Source organism: Triticum dicoccoides, chromosome 6A (assembly GCF_002162155.2).
Source record: "Triticum dicoccoides isolate Atlit2015 ecotype Zavitan chromosome 6A, WEW_v2.0, whole genome shotgun sequence".
NCBI lineage: Eukaryota > Viridiplantae > Streptophyta > Magnoliopsida > Poales > Poaceae > Triticum > Triticum dicoccoides.
The window spans coordinates 200,851,367-200,857,717 of NC_041390.1; positions in this window are offsets into that span (position 1 = coordinate 200,851,367).

A 6,351-nucleotide genomic window follows, 5' to 3' on the forward strand; every position below is an offset into this window, starting at 1 on the left:
CCCCTGGCCACGTATATAAAGGATGGAGGGAGGAGGAGACCGACCCTCATAGGGCGCGCCCTAAGTGTGGAGTCCTATTAGGACTCCCTAGTCCTAGTAGGATTCCACCTCCCACATGAAATAGGAAAAAGGGAAGGAAGAAGGAGAAGGAAGGAAGGGGGCGTCCCCTTTCTCTAGTCCAATTCGGACCAGTCCATGGGGAAGGGGCACGGCCACCCTTAAGGCCTTTCTCTCCTTTCCCGTATGGCCCATTAAGGCCCAATACGAATTCCTGTAACTCTCTGGTACTTCGAAAAATACCCAAATCACTCAGCCTTTCCGATGTCTGAATATAGCCTTCCAATATATCGATCTTTACGTCTCTACCATTTCGAGACTCCTCGTCATGTCCCCGATCTCATCCGGGACTCCGAACAAACTTCGGTCATCAAATCACATAACTCATAATACAAATTGTCATAGAACGTTAAGAGTTCGGACCCTACGGATTCGAGAACTATGTAGACATGATCGAGACTCATCTCCGGTCAATAACCAATAGTGGAACCTAGATGCTCATATTGGTTCCTACATATTCTACGAAGATCTTTATCAGTCAAACCGAGTAACAACATACGTTGTTACCTTTGTCATCGGTATGTTACTTGCCCAAGATTCGATCGTCGGTATCTCAATACCTATTTCAATCTAGGTACAGGCAAGTTTCTTTACTCATTCGGTAATGCATCATCCTGCGACTAACTCATTAGTCACATTGCTTGCAAGGCTTATAGTGATGTGCATTACCGAGAGGGCCGAGAGATACTTCTCCGATAGATGGAGTGACAAATCCTAATCTTGATCTATGCCAACTCAACAAGCACCATTGGAGACACCTGCAGAGCATCTTTATAATCACCCAGTTACGTTGTGATGTTTGATAGCACACAAGGTGTTCCTCCGGTATTCGGGAGTTGCATAATCTCATAGTCAGAGGAACATGTATAAGTCATGAAGAAAGCAGTAGCAATAAAACTAAACGATCATTATGCTAAGCTAATGGATGGGTCTTGTCCATCACATCATTCTCTAATGATGTGATCCCGTTCATCAAATGACAACACATGTCCATGGCTAGGAAACTTAACCATCTTTGATTAACGAGCTAGTCAAGTAGAGGCATACTAGGGACACTCTGTTTGTCTATGTATTCACATACGTACTAAGTTTCCGGTTAATACAATTCTAGAATGAATAATAAACATTTATCATGATATAAGGAAATATAAATAACAACTTTATTATTACCTCTAGGGCATATTTCCTTTAGTCTCCCACTTGCACTAGAGTCAATAATCTAGTTGACATCGTCATGTGATTTAACACCAATAGTTCACATCTTTATGTGATTAGTTCACATCTCCATGTGACTAACACCCAAAGGGTTTAGTAGAGTCAATAATCTAGTTCACATCTCTAGGTGATTAACACCCAAAGAGTGATCATGTTTTGCTTGTGAGAGAAATTTAGTCAATGGGTCTGCCACATTCAGAGCCGTATGTATTTTGCAAATTTTCTATGTCAACAATGCTTTGAACGGAGCTACTCTAGCTAATTTCTCCCACTTTAAATATGTATCTAGATCGAGACTTAGAGTCATCCAGATCGGTTTCAAAGCTTGCATCGACGTAGCTCTTTACGATGAACTCTTTGTCACCTCCATAACCGAGAAACATTTCCTTATTCCACTAAGGATATTTTTGACCGCTGTCCGGTGATCCACTCCTGGATCACCATTGTACTCTCTTGCCAAACTTATGGTGAGGTACACAATAGGTCTGGTACACAGCATAGCATACTTTGTCGAACCTATGACTAGGGCATAGGGACTGACTTTTCATTCTCTTTCTATTTTCTGCCATGGTCGGGTTTTGAGTCTTTACTCAACCTCACACCTTGCAACACAGGCAAGAAATCCTTCTTTGGCTGTTCCATTTTGAACTACTTCAAAATCTTGTCAAGGTATGTACTCATTGAAAATATATTAAGCGTCTTGATCTATCTCTATAGATCTTGATGCTCAATATGTAAGTAGCTTCACTGAGGTCTTTCTTTGAAAAAATCCTTTCAAACTTTCCTTTATGCTTTGCAGAAAATTCTACATTATTTCCGATCAACAATATGTCATTCACATATACTTATCAGAAATGTTGTAGTGCTCCCACTCACTTTCTTGTAAATACAGGCTTAACCGCAATTCTGTATAAAGCCATATGTTTTGATCACTTTATCAAAGCATATATTCCAACTCCGAGATGCTTGCACCAGTCCATAGATGGATTGCTAGAGCTTGCTCACTTTGTTAGCACCTTTGGGATTGACAAAACCTTCTGGTTGCATCATATACAACTCTTCTTTAAGAAATCCATTAAGGAATGTAGTTTTGACATCCATTTGCCAGATTTCATAAAATGCAGCAACTGCTAACATGATTCGGACAGACTTTTAAGCATCTATACGAATGAGAAAATCTCATCGTAGTCAACACCTTGAACTCGTCGAAAACATTTTTGCGACAATTCGAGCTTTGTAGATAGTAACACTACTATCAGTGTCCGTCTTCCTCTTGAAGATCCATTTATTCTCGATGACTCACCGATCATCGGGCAAGTCAATCAAAGTCCATACTTCTTTCTCGTACATGGATCCCATCTCAGATTTCATGGCCTCAAGCCATTTTGCGGAATCTGGGCTCATCATCGCTTCCTCATAGTTCGTAGGTTCGTCATGGTCTAGTAACATGACTTCCAGAACAGGATTACCGTACCACTCTGGTGCGGACCGTACTCTGGTTGACCTACGAGGTTCGGTAGTAACTTGATCTGAAGTTTCATGATCATCATCATTAGCTTCCTCACTAATTGGTGTAGGAATCACTGGAACTGATTTCTGTGATGAACTACTTTCCAATTTGGGAGAAGTTACAATTACCTCATCAAGTTCTACTTTTCCCCCACTCACTTCTTTCGAGAGAAACTCCTTCTCTAGAAAGGATCCATTCTTAGTAACAAAATATCTTGCCTTCGGATCTGTGATAGAAGGTGTACCCAACAGTTTCTTTTGGGTATCCTATGAAGACGCACTACTCCGATTTGGGTTCGATCTTATCAGTTTGAAACTTTTTCACATAAGCATCGCAACCCCAAACTTTAAGAAACGACATCTTTGGTTTCTTGCCAAACCATAGTTCATATGGTGTCATCTCAATGGATTTAGATGGTGCCCTATTTAACATGAATGAAGTTGTCTCTAACGCATAACCCCAAAACGATAGTGGTAAATCGGTAAGAGACATCATAGATCGCACCATATCCAATAAAGTACGATTACAACGTTCAGACGCACCATTATGTTGTGGTGTTCTAGGTGGCATGAGTTACGAAACTATTCCACATTGTTTCAAATGAAGACCAAACTCATAACTCAAATATTCACCTCCACGATCAGATCGCAGAAACTTGATTTTCTTGTTATGATGATTTTCCACTTCACTCTGAAATTCTTTGAACTTTTCAAATGTTTCAGACTTATGTTTCATTAAGTAGATATACCCATATCTGCTCAAATCATCTGTGAAGGTGAGAAAATAATGATATCCGCCGCGAGCCTCAATGTTCATTGGACCACATACATCAGTATGTATGATTTCCAATAACTCTGTTCCTCGCTCCATGGAGAACGGAGTCTTAGTCATCTTTCCCATGAGGCATGGTTTGCAAGCATCAAGTTATTCATAATCAAGTGATTCCAAAAGTCCATCAGCATGGAGTTTCTTCATGCGCTTTACACCAATATGACCTAAACGACAGTGCCACATATAAGTTGCACTATCATTATTAACTTTGAATCTTTTGGCTTCATATTATGAATATGTGTATTACTACGATCGAGATTCAATAAACCATTCATATTGAGTGTATGACCATAGAAGGTTTTATTCATGTAAATAGAACAACAATTATTCTTTGACTTAAAAGAATAACCATATTGCAATAAACATGATACAGTCATATTTATGCTCAACACAAACACCAAATAACATTCATTTTAGGTTCAACACTAATCCCGAAGGTAAAGGGAGTGTGTGATGGTGATCTTATCAACCTTGGAATCACTTCCAACTCTCATCATCACCTCGCCCTTAACTAGTTTCTCTTTATTTTGCAACTCCCGTTTCGAGTTACTACTCTTAGCAACTGAACCAATATCAAATACCGAGGGATTGCTATAAACACTAGTAAAGAACACATCAATAACATGTATATCAAATATACTTTTGTTCACTTTGCCATCCTTCTTATCCGCCAAGTATCTAGGGCAGTTCCACTTCGAGTGACCATTTCCTTTACAGTAGAAGCACTCAGTTCCAGGCTTGGGTCTAGCTTTGGGCTTCTTCATGGGAGTGGCAACTTTCTTGCCATTCTTCTTGAAGTTCCCTTTCTTTCCCTTGCCCTTTTACTTGAAACTAGTGGTCTTGTCAACCATCAACATTTGATGCTTTTCTTGATTTCTACATTCGTCGATTTCAGCATCACGAAGAGCTCGGGAATCGTTTTCGTCATCCCTTGCATATTATAGTTCATCACGAAGTTCCAGTAACTTGGTGATAGTGACTAGAGAACCCTGTCAATCACTATCTTATCTGGAAGATTAACTCCCAATTGATTCAACTGATTGTAGTACTCAGACAATCCGAGTACATGCTCACTAGTTGAGCTATTCTCCTCCATCTTGTAGGCAAAGTACTTGTCAGAGGTCTCATACCTCTCGACTCGGGCATGAGTCTTAAATACCAATTTCAGCTCTTAGAACATCTTATATGCTCTGTGGCGTTCAAAGCGTTTTTGAAGTCCCGGTTCTAAGCCGTAAAGCATGGTGCACTAAACTATCAAGTAGTTATCATACCAAACTTGCCAAAGGTTCATAATGTCCGCATCTGCTCCTGCAATAGGTCCGTCACTTTGCGGTGCATCAAGGACATAATTCTTCTATGCAGCAATGAGGATAATCCTCGGATCACGGACCCAGTCCGCATCATTGCTACTATCATCTTTCAACATAGTTTTTCTCTACTAACATATCAAAAATAAACGGGGAGCTACATTGCGAGCTATTGATCTACAACATAGTTATGCAAATACTATCAGGACTAAGTTCATGATAAATTAAAGTTCAATTAATCATATTACTTAAGAACTCCCACTTAGATAAACATCCCTCTAATCATCCAAGTGATCACGTGATCCATATCAACTAAACCATGTCAGATCATCACGTGAGATGGAGTAGTTTTTAATGGTGAACATCAGTATGTTGATCATATCTACTATATGATTCACGCTCGACGTTTTGGTCTCCAATGTTCTGAGGCCATATCTTCATATGCTAGGCTCGTCAAGTTTAACCCGAGTATTCCACGTGTGCAAAAATGGCTTGCACCTGTTGTATGTGAATGTAGAGCTTATCACACCCGATCATCACGTGGTGTCTCGGCACGACGAACTGTCGCAACGGTGCATACTCAGGGAGAACACTTATACCTTGAAATTTAGTGAGAGATCATCTTATAATGCTACCGCCGAACTAAGCAAAATAAGATGCATAAAGGATAAACATCACATGCAATTAAAATATGTGACATGATATGGTCATGATCATCTTGCGCCTTTGATCTCCATATCCAAAGTACCGCCATGATCTCTATCGTCACCGGTATGACACCATGATCTCCATCATCTTGATCTCTATCAACGTGTCGTCAAATGGTGGTCTCGCCAACTATTGCTCTTTCAACTATTGCTATCGCATAGCGAGAAAGTAAAGCAATTATTTGGCGCTTGCATCTTATGCAATACAAAGACAACAATAAGGCTTCTGCCAGTTGCCGATAACTTCCAACAAAACATGATCATCTCATACAACAACTTATATCTCATCACGTCTTGACCATATCACATCACAACAAGCCTTGCAAAAACAAGTTAGACATCCTCTACTTTGTTGTTGCAAGTTTTACGTGGCTGCTACGGGCTGAGCAAGAACCGTTCTTACCCACACATCAAAAACCACAACGTAGTATGGTGATTGCTTTTTGATCTTCAGAAAGAACCCTGTTCATTGAAACCGATTCAACTAAAGTTGGAGAAACAGACACCCACTAGCCACCTGTGTGCGAAGCATGATGGTAGAACCAGTCTCATGTAAGCGTACGCGTAATGTCGGTCTGGGCCGCTTCATCCAACAATACCGCTGAATGAAGAATCAACTAGTAACGGCAATCAATATGTATATACTCACGCCCACAACTCCTTT